This window comes from Prionailurus bengalensis, chromosome E2 (assembly GCF_016509475.1).
Source record: "Prionailurus bengalensis isolate Pbe53 chromosome E2, Fcat_Pben_1.1_paternal_pri, whole genome shotgun sequence".
Taxonomy (NCBI): domain Eukaryota; kingdom Metazoa; phylum Chordata; class Mammalia; order Carnivora; family Felidae; genus Prionailurus; species Prionailurus bengalensis.
The window spans coordinates 49,780,763-49,796,633 of record NC_057352.1 but is presented as its reverse complement, the minus strand read 5'-3'; positions in this window follow the sequence as shown (position 1 = coordinate 49,796,633).

Sequence of the window (15,871 nt, the reverse complement as noted above, 5' to 3'; positions counted from 1 at the left end):
GGTATGGTAGCAGACAGGAGAGAACTTTCTAGGCCTCTTTTCCACAAGTTCATTGTGTACATAATGTCCTTCTTCCACAGGCCCCTGCCCTACAATGTGCCAGGATTCAGCTTTACACATTGCTCCATTCAAGACTTCCCCACCAGATTTCCAAAGAAGAGAAAGAATTTCAATATGGATCTTGTGGAACTTAGGGTGAACAAAGATATTGAATGAGAATGTGTGTGTGTGGGCGTGAGTGTGGGTGTAAGTGTGTGTTGAAAACTGCAGAATTCTGGGCACATCAGGACTCCATCTAAATTTTAGCATGGCTTCCAGCGGCTTAAGGCATGTTCCTAGGATGACTTCCAAACCCCGCCCTATAAAATACTTGCCTACGAAAGCTTAAATCTGCCAGTAAATTTTATAGTTTGTTCCAAGTTTACAGTCTGTTTATTTAGAACAGTGAATCCTTCCTCTGTTCCTTTTGAGATATATATGTATCTCCTGCAAGTCAGGAGTCTCTTTGTCAAGGATCTGAAAGCCATTCCTTCGAGAAATGATAGGGCCTCTGTCTCTGGTCTCTGTGGGAAGATGGGGTCCTAACTTCCATAATTGCCAGCTAACAGACACAACTAGCCTAATCATATGGACACTGACCAACCATTTGTCACTTTTACTAGAGCCCCACTCTCTTTCCCTCCTTACTCCCTCATTCTGTCTTTAAAAGATCTGGTCACATTGGGGCGCCTGGGTGGCTCAGTCAGTTAAGCATCTGACTCTTGATTTTGGGTCAGGTCATGATCTCACAGTTCATGGGATCAAGCCCCATTTTGGGCTCTGTGCTGACAGCACGGAGACTATTTGAGATTCTCTCTCTTCCCGTATCTCTGCCCCTCCCCTGCTCTTGCTCTCTCCCTCTCTCAAAATAAATAAACTTAAAAATATACAAAATAAAATAAAATATCCGGTCATGTCTGCACAAATCAGAATGGAGCTCAGTCCTTTCCCCTACTATCAGTAGTTATAGAATAAATTCTGTTTTTACTGCTGTAATTAATATCCTGCTTTGTTTACCTTTAATACTGTGTATACCTGTATAGGCAGATGTTTATAGGCAGATGTTTACACCTGCATCTGCACAACTGATTATAACTAAGGGAGTCAAGTTAAGGAGTCAATCCACTTAGCTTAGACCTGCCTTTATTTTGATTGTGCTTGATTACCTGTGTCCCTACTTTGTGCCATGAAGTTTGGGTAGAGTATGTGGATAGATCTCCAGAAAACTATTCTGACCCCTGGAAATATATCCTAAAAACTATGTTTTCTGGTAGTCCATCAGAAGTCTTTCTTTTTAGGCAAGGAAATGTATATTCTGTATCTAAATCAGTTTAATAACATTCCTAAAGCTATTACTGTGTGTCAGTCACTGGAAAGCGCTACAAATTCACAGATTTTCTGGATAGTTGAGGGCTTGTCTCTGGTTAAAGTCACCATTGGTGTGTGTATATAAGCATAGTGTTACTTGTGATTATTTAAATACCTACTAATAAACTTGGGACTCCACCCAACAAATAACATTTTTAGCAGCCAGCTATACAGATCTGCCCAGCTGGATGGCCTATTATCTATAGTACCATCAGTAACATGTCCCTTCCTTTTGGCTCCAAGTTCTATTGTTACTTGGGGTCTTGCCTCATACTTTACTGAGAAAGTAGCAGTGTTAGACCTGACTCTATATCCATTCTATCTAAATCATCTGCTTACATGCCGGACTCTCTCTGCCATGTATGAGCCATCTTTACTCCTATCACATGCCATCCCTTTCTTTGTATAAGACTATATATATATATATATATATATATATATATATATATATGATTGTATTTGTGTGATTGTAAAACAAAAGTTATATGATTGGACCTATAACATATAGAAATGTAATATACACGACAATGACAGTACAAAGGAGGTAGATAGGAGCAAGGCTGTACTGGAGAAAGGAAATGATACTGGACAGTAATTGGAACTCACAGGTACAAATGAAGAGAATCAGAAATGGTAAATAAAAAGCTTACTTTAGCTCTATAAACATACTTTCTCTCCTTTCTTTTTTCAGCTTCCTGAGTAGACAAAATTATATAAAGTAGTAACTATAACAATGTATTGTAGGAGTTGTAACACATAAAGAGATAATATATATATTAATAATAGTACAAAAAAAAAGAAGGTGGAATAGAACTATATAAGAATAGCATTCTTACATCTCCCTGGAATTAAGTTAATATAAATCTGAAGTAGACCCTGATAAGTTAAGATGTATATGTAAGTCCTTGAACAGCCACTGAAAATGAACACAGAGATCTGGTAGAAAAAAAAAATCATTAAAGGAAATAAAATGTTACACTAAAAAATATTCACTTAATGCAAAATAAAGTAGTAAAGGAGGAATAGAGTAACAAAAAGCCATGAGACATATAGAAAACAAAAAGTAAAATGTCATTTAATGCCGACTGCATAAAAAATAACATTAAATGTGAATGGATTAAACAATTCAATGACCAGGCAGATATTGTCAAACTGGATATTTTAAATTTTTTTAATGTTTATTTATTTTTGAAAGAGAGACAGAGCACAAGTCGGGGAGGGGCAGAGGCAGAGAGGGAGACAGAATCTGAAACAGGCTCCAGGCTCTGAGCTGTCAGCACAGAGCCCGATGCAGGGAACCGAGATCAGTGAGATCATGACCTAAGCTGAAGTCAAATGCTTAACCGACTGAGCCACCCAGGTGCCCCTCAAACTGGATATTTTAAAAACCAGAAGATTTAACTATATTCTATCTACAAGACACATTTTTTTTTCGAATGTTTATTTTGGGAGAGAGAGAAAGTAAGAGTGAGAGTGGGGGAGAAGCAGGGAAAGAGAGACAGAAAGAATCCCAAGCAGGCTCCATGCTGTCAGCACAGAGCCCTATGCAGGGCTCTATCTCACCACCACGAGATCATGACCTGAGCTGAAATCAAGAGTCAGACACTTAACCAACTAAGTCACTCAGGTGCCCCTACAAGAGACATATTTTAGATTAAAAAATACAAATAGGGGGAAAGTAAAAGGATTGCAAGAGATATATTATGCAAACAGCAACCGTAAGAAAGCTGGAGTAACTTTACTAATATCAGATAAAATAGATTTTAAAACAAAAATGTTACTAAAGGTAAAGAAGAACATTGTGCAATGTTAAATGGATCAACCTATCAAGAAGATATAATAATTATAAATATATATGCACCTAATAACAGAGCCATAAAACACATAAAGCAAAAACTGAAAAAAACTGAAGACAGATATAGACAATTCAACAATAATAATTGGATGCCTCAGTATTCCATTTTCAATAATGGATAGAGCAACTAGGCAAAAGCTCACAACGAAAATAGAAAATATGATTAAAACTATAAACCAATGAGACTTAACAGACATATCTAGGACACTCCACTCAGCAACAACAGAATATGCATTCTTCTTAAGTACATATGGAATATTCTCCAGGATAGACCACATGCTAAGTGTTAAAACAAGCCTCAATACATTCAAAAGGTTTTAAATCATACAAAGGTTGCTCTCCAATAACAATGAGCTAATATTGGAAATTAACAGACGGAAATTTGGAATTCAAAAATAAGTGAATATTAAGCAACACATGCCTAAATAACCTATGGGTCAATAAAGAAGTCACAGGGGAAACTAGAAATATTTTGAAATGAATGAAAATGAAAATATAACACCCTAAAATGTATATAATGTAGTGAAAGAAGAACTTAGAGATAAATTTATAGCTGTACATACTTGTATTTAAAAAAAGAAACACCTTGGGGAGGCTGGGTGGCTCAGTCAGTTAAGGGTCTTACTTTGGCTCAGGTCATCATCTCACAGTCCGTAAATTCAAGCCCCACATTAAGCTCTATGCTGACAACTCAGAGACTGGAGCCTGTTTCAGATTCTGACTCCCTCTCTCTATCTGCCCCTCCCCTGCTTTCTCTCTCTCTCTCTCTCTCTCTCTCTCTCTCTCTCTCTCTCTCTCAAAAATAAATAAACATTTAAAAAAAGAAGAAAAAAAGAAGAAACATCTCAAATTAATAGCCTTCTACTTTAAAAAACTACAAAAAGAAGAGCAAACTAAATCCAAAGCAAGCAGAAGGAAGAAAATAATAAGAATTAGAGTGAAAATTAATGAAATAGACAATTGAAAAACAAGAGAGAAAATCAACAAACCCCAAAATCAACAAAATAGCTTTTAGATTTTTTTTTAAGCTAGACTGGAGAAGAAGAGAAGGAGGGAGAGAGGGAGAGAAGGAGAGGAAAAGAGGGAGGGTGGGGGAGAGAGAGTCCTTAGATTACAAACATCAGCAATGAAAGAGAGAACATTACTATAACCATACAAAAATAAAAAGGATTATGAGGTAATACTATGAACAACTATATGCCAACTATTTAATAAGTTATATGAAATGGATGCATTCCTAGAAAGATACAAACTACTAAAACTGACTCAAGAAGCAATAGAACATCTGAATAGACCTATAACAGGTAAAGAGAATAAATTACTAATATTAAAAACTACCCACAAAGAAAGTCCCAAGCCCAGATTCACTGGTAAATTTTACCAAACATTTAGAGAAGAATTTATATCAATTATTTGTAATTCATCCAAACAACTAGAATAGAAGGAAACACTTCCCAACGCATTATATGAGCCCAATATTACCCTGATACCCAAACCAAACACATCACAAGAAAACTATAGACCAATATCTCTTATGAATATGAAGATAACATAAGCGTATATCTTCATGATCTTATATTAGTCAATTGGTCCTAATCTAGAACACCAAAAGCCCAAATAACAAAAGAAAAAATAAATAAATTGGACATCACAGAAATAAAAAAAAAACTTGTGTGCTTCACAGGACACCATCAAGGAAGTGAAATGACAACTCACAGAATAAGATTAAAAATTTGCAATTATATATCTAATAAAGAACTTGCATCTAGAATATATAAAGAACACTTACAACTCAATAATAAAAAGACAAATAGCCCAATTTAAAAATGGGCAAAGGGTCTGAATAGACATTTCTCCAAGAAAACAAACAAATGGCCAATAAGCATATGAAAAGATGCTCAACATCATTAGCCATTAGGGAAGTAAGGATGAAAACTGCAATCAGATATCACTCCACACCCCTAGGATGGTAGCAACAACAGCCAATAACAGATGTTGGTGAGGGTGTAGGAAAATTAGACCCCTCATACACTTCTGGTGAAAATGGAAAATAGTGCATCCACTTTGGAAAACTCTCTGACGGTTCCTCAAAATGTCAAATATTGAGCTGCCACAGTTCTACCCCTAAGGAAATAAAAACGCATGTCTACATAAAAACTTGTAATGAATGTTTATAGCAGCCTTACTCACAACAGCCAAGAAGTGGAAACGACTTAAAGATTAATCAAGTAATGTGTGGATAAATAATAAGTGTGTTATCCGTAAAATGGATTATTACTCATCAATAAAAAGAAATTGAATACTCATATGTGCTATAACCTAGATGGGCCTTGAAAACATTATGCTAAGTGAATGAAACCAGGCACCAAAGGTCACATATTTTATCATTCCATTTATAGGATGTGGAAATAAATTGGCAGATCTATAGAGGTAGAAAGTAAAGTAGTGGTTTCTTAGGGCTGGGTAGGGAAGGGTGATGAGAGGATTAAGAAGTTACTTCTAATGGATATTGGGTTTCTTTTCAGGATGACGAAAATGTTCTAAAATTGATTGTGGTGTTGATTGCAAAACTTGGTGAATACACTTAAAACCATTGAATTATACACTTTAAATGGACTAACTATATGTTTTGTGGATTATGGCTCGATAAAGTGTTATATAAAATACATATTTGAATATATTTATTTGCTTTTTTTGTTTGTTTCTAGACACTGGTTTATCATCTATTTCTTTTTTTATCCCCACTATGCATGCTGCCTCAATTACTGTACCTTTATAATAAGTCTTGAAATCAGGTAGTTTAAGTCCCCCAGATTGTTCTTTTTCTAATTTATTTTGCCTATTCTAGGTCCTTTGGGTTTCCACTGAATTTTAGAAACTGTTTGTTGATTTCTATAAAAATACTCTGCTGGGTTTTTAGTAGAATTGCATTCAATCTGTAGATCAATTTAGGAAGAAGTGACATCTTAACAACATTAAGCATTCCAATTCTTGAACGTAGTATGTCTCCTTTTATTTAGTTCTTCATTAATTTCTCTCACAATGTTTTGTAGTTCTCCTGATTCAGGTTTCACACATCTTTTGTCAAATGTATTCCTAATTATTTCATGTTTTAAATGCCTTGTAAACAGTATTGCTTGTAAACAGTATTGCTTTTTAATTTCAAACCCAGTTTGTTACTAGTATATGGAAATATAATTGATTCCTGTAAATTAACCTTATACCTTGTAACCTTGCTGAACTCATATAATACTTCTAGTTGCTTTTTTGTAGCTTCCATTGGATTTTAGTCATGTAGTGTCTCAATAAGGACAATTTGACTTCCTCTCCAATCTGGAAACCTTTCATTTCCTTTTATTGTCAATTGCTCTGGCTCTAACCTTTAGTATAATGTTGAATAAAGGTGGTAAGAGTAGAATCCTTGCATTCTTACTGATATTTGGAGAAAGCATCCATTTTTTTGCCATTAAGTTTTGTATTAGTTGTAGGATTTTCAAAGATACCCGTTAGGAGACTGAGGATGTTGCCTTCTAGTCTTCCTTTGAAGAAGGGGTATGATGGGATGATAGAAATGGATATCGGTCAACAGAGGAATTGATAAGCAAAATGTAGTACACACAAGGGAATATTATCCAGCCTTAAAAAGGAAGGGAATTCTGACATATGCTACAACATGGATGAAACTTGAGGTACTTAGAGTAGTCAAAGTCATAGACAGGAAGTGTAATAGTCGTTGTGTGGGGCTAGGGGCGGGGAAGAATGGGGAGTTATTGTTTACCGGGTATAGAGTTCCAGTTTTGCAAGACAAAAAGAGGTATGAAGATGGACAGTGACAATGGTTGCACAACATTATGAGTGTATTTAATACTACTAAACCGTATACTTCAAAATGCTTAAGATGAGGGGGCACCCAGGTGGCTCAGTTGGTTCAGCGTCTGACTTTGGCTCAGGCCATGATCTCATGGTTTGTGAGTTCAAGCCCAGCATCTGGCTCGCTGCTGTCCGCACAGAGCCCGCTTGGGATCCTCTGTCCTCTTCTCTCTCTGCCCTTTCCCTGCTGGCACTCTCTATTTCAAAAATAAGTAAACATTTAAAAAAAATTTTTTAATGTTTATTTATTTTTGAAGGAGAGAGAGCAGGGAAAGGGAAGAGAGAGGGGGGAGACAGAGAATCCCAAGCAGGCTCCACACTGTCAGTGCAGGGCCCGATGTGGGGCTCAAACTCACAAATTGTGAGATCATGACCTGAGCCGAAACCAAGCGTTGGACACTTTAACTGACTGAGCCACCCAGGTACCCCAGGAAACATTTTTTAAAAAATGATTAAGATGGTAAATTTTAATGTTTTGTGTATTTTACTACAATTTTAAAAATTGAAAAATGAGAAATGAATATTGGATTTTGTCAGATGCTTTTTCTGCATTTACTGAGATGATCATATGCTTTTGCATTTTTCATCTTGTTAATAAGATGATATTATTGACGGAGTTACTAATGTTAAACCAAGCTTGAATTCCTGATAGACCCCATTTGGTCACGATGTATTATCTATTTAATGTATTGTTGTGTTCAATTTGCTTAAGTTTTGTGAAGAATTTTTGCAATGATGTTAATGAGTGATGCTGGTCTGTGGGTTTACTTGATTGTAATTTTAAAATCCAGTTTTGGTATTAGACTAATGTTGGCCTCAAAATATAAGTTAATGTATTGCCTCTTCAAGTTTTGAATGAGTTTGCATGGAGTTGGTATTATTTTTTCCTTAAATGTTTAGTAAAATGATCAGTGAAGACAATGTTTGGTAGAATTAACCAGTGAAGTCATATAGGTCTAAAATTTCCTTTGTGAGAAAGTTTTAAAAAACGTTTTAATGTTTATTTATTTTTGTGAGAGAGAGAGAGAGAGAATGGGGTAGGGTCAGAGAGAGAGGGAGACCTAGAATCCCAAGCATGGTCCAGGTTCTGAGCTGTCAGCACAGAGCCTGAAACAGGGCTCGAAATCACAAACCGTGAGATCATGACCTGAGCCGAAGTTGGACACTTAACTGACTAAGCCACCCAGGTGCCCCTTTTGTGAGAAATTTTAAACTATAATTTCACTTTCGTTAATAGTTATAGGGCTAGTTAGGTGATCTATTTCTTCTTCAATGAGTTTTGGTAGTTTGTGTCTTTCAAGGAATTAGTTCATTTCATCTAAATTGTCAAATTTATTAGAGAAAAAATTGTTTGTAATATACCCTGATTAACTTTTTAATAGCTGAAGGTTTCACCTCTCTCGTTCCTGATATTGTTAAAAAAAAATTTAATGTTTATTTATTTTTGAGAAAGAGACACACACGCAGAGTGCAAGCAGGGGAGGGGCAGACAGAGGGAGACACCGAACCTGAAGCAGGCTCCAGGCTCTGAGCTGTCAGCACAGAGCCCGACATAGGGCTTGAATCCACGAACGGTGAGATCAGACCTGAGATGAAGTCGGACACTCAACTGACTGAGCCACCCGGGTGTCCACTCGTCTTAACCATTTTGGAGTATACAGTTTAGTAGTATTAAATACACTCATAATGTTGTGCAGCCATTGTCACCGTCCGTCTTCATACCAGATGCCCCAATATTCCTGATATTGTTAACTTATGTCTTCTTTTGTCTTCTTTATCAATCTGTCTGGAATTTTATCCATTTTGATGATCTTCCCAAATAACCAATTTTGGTTTCATTGATTTATTCCATCTTTAATGGAAGAGGAAATCTTCACGTCACCCTGCTTTAAATTCTCTGATTGGTAATTTTCACTTTTTGACTTCCTGTTTATTTACTGATTTTTTTAAATTAATGGTCTCCCCCAGAATGTCAGCTCCTTCAGAGAGAGAACTTACCTGATTTCTTCACCACTGTATCCAAATCCCCGTAGAACATGCCAGATTTCTCTAGAACTTTTCATACATGTAATAATTGCATGGTGAGCTGAACATAAGAGTATGTTTGCTAAAAGAAAAACCCTCAGGGTGCCTGGGTGGCTCTGTCAGTTGAGCATCCAACTCTTGATTTTGGCTCATATCATGATCTCAGGGGCAGGATCTAGTCCACGTTGGGCGCTGTGCTGAGAAAGGAGCCTGCTTAAGATTCCCTCTTTCTCTCTCTCTCTCTCTCCCTCTCCGTCTCATCCTCCCCCCACCTCGTGCTCTAAAAGAAAAACAAAGGAAAAATCCTTCTCTGGTGATTCAGGATTTCCCCTCTTCCTGTAGAGAAAGTCATTGGTATAAAATCTACAGTCTGGTAAGGGGGATGACTGATGGACAGATACGACAAATATGAATGAGGGAAATTAGGGTAGATAGTTAAGCTGGGCCCTGAGATACAGACAAATATCAATTCCTGGGAAGAGAATAACTGTCATCCCCAAAAGAGGGCACTACCACAGTGAGAAAAGCCTCAGAGGCAAAAAAAAAAAAAAAAAAAGAGTGTATTTAGCGCTAATGAATCCGGTCTGCTCTTCTGATGTAAACAAGAATTGGAGGTACAGTTGAAAAGTGGATTGAGAGGGGGGCAGATCACACTGCGTACTAGAGGGAGTGTACGTTACAGTCAGCAAAGCTTTAGCAACACGCTCAAATATTTTTAACTTGGCAATAGTCAGTATGTAGGGAGTATTTAAGTGGGAAGAGACTTGCGTCAGAAAGGCTTTTTATTTTATTTTATTTTGAATTTTTTTTAACGTTTATTTATCTTGAGACAGAGACAGCACAGAGCCCGATGCGGGGCTCGAACTCACGGACCGCGAGATCATGACCTGAGCCGAAGTCGGACGCTCAACCCACTGAGCCACCCAGGCGCCCCCAGAAAGGCTTTTTAAAAGATAACTCCGATTCTTAATAAGGGAAATGCAAATCGACTACACAATTTCTTCCCTATCGGATGGGCAAGCATTGTAAAGTTTGACCACACACTGTTGGCTCTCATGTGCTATTAGTAGGAGAGCAACGGGGTGTTTCCTCTGTGGAATGGGGTTTGGGCCCATCTAACAAAACTATAAATGCACTTACCCCCAAACGCAGCAATTTCATTCTTAGGAATTCACCCTGGAAATACTCATCTAAGCCATATAAAAATAATATGTATACGACTACTCGTTCTGGAATGATTTGTAATTGCAAAATACGGGCAATAATCTAAATGTACTTCTACACAAAGGAGGCTGTTTTAATAAAACTGTGTTATACCCACCTTGTGAAACACGAGGAAACTAGAAGAGAAAATGAGGAGAATCTCCTTGACTTAATATGGAGTGATTTCTAAGCTAGACTGTTTTGGTTTTGTTTTGGTTTTTTTTTGTTTAAGTTTATTTATTTAGTTAAGTAATCTCTACACCCAACATGGGGCTCAGACTCATGCCCCTGAGATCAAGGGTGTTATGTACTTTGACTGAGCCAGGCACCCCCATTTCTAAGCTACACTGTGATATAGGTGTCTATATGGAAACAACCTATATGTCCATCAATGGGTGACTTGGATAAAGAAAATGTGATGTGTGTGTGTGTGTGTGTGTGTGTGTGTGTGTGTGTATACATGTGTACACACAATGAAATATTAAGTCATATAAAAGAAGAAAGTTCTGCTGTTTGTGACAACATGGATGTACCCTGAAGGCATTGTGCTAAGTGAAATAAAGAAAGCTGGGGTGCCTGGGTGGCTCAGTCCGTTAAGCGTCCAACCTTGGCTCAGGTCATGATCTCGTGGTTTGTGGGTTCGAACCCCACATCAGGCTCTCTGCTGTCAGTGCAGAGCCTGCTTCAGATCCTCTGTCCCTCTCTCTCTGCCCCTCCTTGCTCAAGCTATCTCTCTCCCTCTCTCTCTCTCAAAAATAAATAAACATCAAAAAAAAGAAATAGAGAAAGCCAAATATTGTATGATCTCACTTATATGTGGAATCTAAAGAACAAACAAACAAACAAACTTACAGATACAGAGAACAGTTTGGTGGCTACTAGAGGCAGGAGGAGGAGAATGTGTGAAATGGGTAAAGATGGGTAAAAGGTACAAATTTCCAGTTATAAGATTTTTTTAAAAGTCCTGTGGGGTGCCTGGGTGACTCAGTTGGTTAAGCAACCTGATTCTTGATTTCGGCTCAGGTCATGATCTCACAGTTCATGAGTTTGAGCTCCAAGTTGGGCTTTGTGCTCACAGCGAGGATCCTGCTTGAGATTCTCTCTCTTCCTCTCTCTGCCCCACCCCTGTTCACATACGCTCTCTCTCTCTCAAAATAAATAAGTAAATAAAATGTACCCAAGAAATGAAGGAATTAGCATTAAAAAAAATCCTGGGGATGTAATGTAAAGTATGGTGACTATAGCTAACACACTGTACTGTAAAAAAATGTTTTTAATGTGTATTTTTGAGAGAGAGAGAGAGAGAGAGAGAGAGAGAGAGAATGTGAGCAGGGGAGGGGCAAAGAGAGGGAGACAGAATCTGAAGCAAGCTCCAGGCTCTGAGCTGTCAGTGCAGAGCCTTACGCAGGGCTTGAACTCATGAACTGAGAGATGGTGACCTGAGCTGAAGTCAGATGCTTAACCGACTGAGCCACCCAGGCACCCCCATATTGTACTGTATATTTGAAATTTGCTAAGAGAATAGATCTTGAAAGTTCTTATCACAAGGAAAAATGTAATTACATTCAGCGATGGATATTAACTAAACTTAGGGTGGTGATGGTGTCACAACATATGCATAAACCATTAAGACGGGTGCCTGAAACGAATACAATGTTATGTCAATTTCAAAAAAAAAAAGTGTGTATGAGGAGCAGAAGTGGGGGTGGGGAGAGAACGGAAGGAAATAAGCTAAACTGGATATCGGCTACCTCTTGACCAGGAAGTAGAACTGGGGGTTTGGGCCGGGGGGATGATAACTGAAAGAAGGCTTGCCTGACTCACTCTGTAAATTTCTATATTACATAACTCTTTTCTTAAAGTCAGGTTTATTGGGGTATAATTTACATATAGTAAAATTCACCCCTATTAGACGTACAGTTCTGAGTTTTGACAAATATAGTCATGTTACCACCACCAAAATCAAGACTTAAAATGTTTCCATTGCCCTCAAAAAAGGTTCTTCATGCAATTTTATGGTCCGTTCTTTCCCTCACCCCCAGCCCTTGATCCAATTTTTTTCCTTATAAAACTTTTGTATGGTAATAGCACATTTGTGTACTACTCGTATAAACAAATGTTAATCTCAATAACGTTATTTTTCCTCATCCCTTTTTCACACATGTTCATTTCAGGGGGGAGAAAAGACAGGAAATATAAACATGCAAATGGGAGGTAACTTCCAAAAACCTCTCGGTGCATATTTTTCCAACTTAGTAGACATTGAGCCGATCCAGGCAGCTCTAACACACTCCTTTAATATGTTTGCTTCCTACTCTCCAAATTGACTCACAGACTTTCATTTGCCTTAGTAATTGACTTGTTATCCCAACAGCCTTTATTGAATGAAGTAATGTGAGCTTCTGTGGTCCTCGTGATTGACGTAAGGATCTGTATCCTGACGGTGAAGGTGAGGTGAAGATAAGAGACATCTCAGAGGTATACTGGACACAATTCAGCTGCTGGTTGGTTTGGATGGTGTGGGAGACGAGCACTAAATGGGGATGCTGAGGTCCGTCACTGAGTATTGAAAGTTTCATGATGTCATTGCAGAAACAGGAGAGGCTGGTTTTAGGGGCAAGATAATCAGTTTGGGTTTAGCATGTGGGGCTTGCAGGAGGCTCAGGTGTCATCAGAAATACCTCTGTGGATTTGAGAGAGGGTCAGGGATGGAGCTATGGATTTAAAATTCAACAACAAGAGATGGTTGTCGAAGTCAAAGTAGTAGATACAGTCACCAAGGGAAAAGTACAGAGGGGAAAATGGAGACTTGAAGGTGACCTTGTGAATAGCTCCATCTCAGGGGCAGTGGGAAAAAGAAAATATGCTGGTGATGGGGGAAAAAAAGGAGGGGCCATCAAAGAGGCTGATAAACATTCAGAAAGTTAGTGTCAGAGAAGGGGCTGGAATCCACAAGGAGTTCAAGCCAAAGAGCGAGAACAGAATAAGAGCTGCCATCATTAAGATGGTTGTGCACATACATCAACACATTGGGGCCAAAGTTGGTCTGCAGAAAGTGAGAGAACAGAGGCTCCCAATCCTCTACAAGGACCCGAGACCCGTGGCTCTCACTTCCCTTGCACCCTTTTCATCTTTGATCTGGGTGGGGGGTGGTGGGTGTAAGAACATGGAGGTCGGCAGGATGGTACTGTCATCTGTTGAACAAGGAGGAAAACTCCAACCTCACACACCGTGTCCCAGCAAGTGTATAAATGTCACACACAAAAAAATCAGATGGGGCCCCGACCCCCAAGCAAAAACCTGGGGTGGATAGAGTAATTTGCACCAATTCCAGACTTCTCTGTTCTAAGTCACCTGAGCACCCGCTGCCTGGGGGCTTTTTCTAATTAATTTTCTAAACTATCATTTCTTTTTTTTTATGTTTATTTTTGAGAGAGAGAGAGAGAGAGAGAGAGAGAGAGAGAGAGAGCAGGGGAGGGCAGAGAAAGACAGAGATACAGAATCCGAAGCAGGCTCAAGGCTGTGACTTGTCAGGGCAGAGCCTGATGCAGGGCTTGAACTCAGGAACCATGAGATCATGACCTGAGCTGAAGTCGGACGCTCAGCTGACTGAGCCACCCAGGCGCCCCTCTAAAGTATCATTTCTTTTTTTTTTCTCAGTGAATTATTTTATTTTTTTAATTTACATCCAAGTTAGTTAGCATATAGTGCAACAATGATTTCAGGAGTAGATTCCCTAGTGCCCCTTACCCATTTAGCCCATCCCCCCTCCCACCACCCTTCCAGCAACCCTCTGTTCTCCATATTTAAGAGTCTCTTATGTTTTGTCCCTCTCCCTGTTTTTATATGATTTTTGCTTCCCTTTCGTTATGTTCATCTGTTTTGTGTCTTGAAGTCCTCATGTGAGTGAAGTCCTGTGATAGTTGTCTTTCTCTGACTGACTAATTTCGTTTGGCAGAATACCCTCTAGTTCCATCCACGTAGTTGCAAATGACAAGATTTCATTCTTTTTGATTGCTGAGTAATACTCCAGTAATACCACATCTTCTTTATCCATTCATCCACTGATGGACATTTGGGCTCTTTCCATACTTGGCTATTGTTGATAGTGCTGCTATAAACATGGGGGTGCATGTGTCCCTTCAAAACAGCACACCTGTATCCCTTGGATAAATACCTAGTAGTGCAATTGCTGGGTCATAGGGTAGTTTTATTTTTAATTTTTTTGAGGAACCTCCATACTGTTTTCCAGAGTGGCTGCACCAGCTTGCATTTCCACCAACAATGCAAAAGAGATCCTCTCTCTCCGCATCCTCACCAACATCTGTGGTTGCCTGAGTTGTTCACGTTAGCCATTCTGTCAGGGGTGAGGTGGTATCTCGTGGTGGTTTTGATTTGTATTTCCCTGATGATGAGTGATGTTGAGCATTTTCTCATGTGTCGGTTGGCCATCTGGATGTCTTCTTTGGAGAAGTGTCTATTCATGTTAAAGTATCATTTCTTAATGCATATATTCTGTTTTTTGTACTCAACATCATAGCAATTTAGACATTTTTTTTTTAATGAGTTGCTTTACAAATACTCTATAGCTTCATGTTCTTTTTCCCCTGTTGGGGGCATATGGATATCTTTCCTTTCTTTGGTGTCCTGGATAACTAGAGAGTGGGCTTTGGCCAACAGGGAGGAAGGGAAGGTCACCCTCTGCACGGGAGTCTTGTCTAGCATAGAGCCACTAAAAGAGTTTCTCACTAACCCCAATCACTCACTGCCTACCCTGCCGGTCTAGAGGCACCCCACCCAGCGGATTTGTTTGGTGCTCATTCCAGTCACCCACAAGTAACTCAGGCCCAACAGCAGCAAGGCCAGATTATGACTCAGAACCCCAAAGCACGTTATTGTCCTCGTAGTTCATTGGCACCTTTTGCCCTGATTGCTTTACCTGAAATGGCCAAGAACGGATGTCTAGGTTCAGCTGTGAGCAGCTGGTCTCTGCCAGGCCGGGAGCTGGCATTGGATGACAAGCTGGCACTGAGAAAGGGCGGAGGCCATAACGGGTAAATCAGCCGAGAAGCATAGCCATAATAGTCTACAGCACCCCACAACACACGTGCATGGGGCGGCAGCTCGTGAAATGTTTTTTATGTGCTCTCCTTTGGGTTTCACCCAGCCCTTAAGGCAGCCAGGCCAGGGGGCCTATTAAATCGCAGTTTTACACAAAAAGAAGCGAAGTATTCATAGCACCATCCACAAGAGTCAAAAGGTGGAAACACTGCAGACGTCATTCAGCTGGCGAATGGATCAACAAAATGTGGTCTGTCCATACAGTGCGGGAATGTTGTTCAGCCTGAAAAGGGAATCAAGTGCCCATACGTGCTACAACACGGATGAACCTCGAAAAAATGACGCTAAGTACAAGTAAGCAGACACAAATATATTGTACGATTCCATTTATGTTAAATATCCAGAATAGGCCAATCCACAGAGAGGGCAGATTACTGGTAGCCAGGGCCT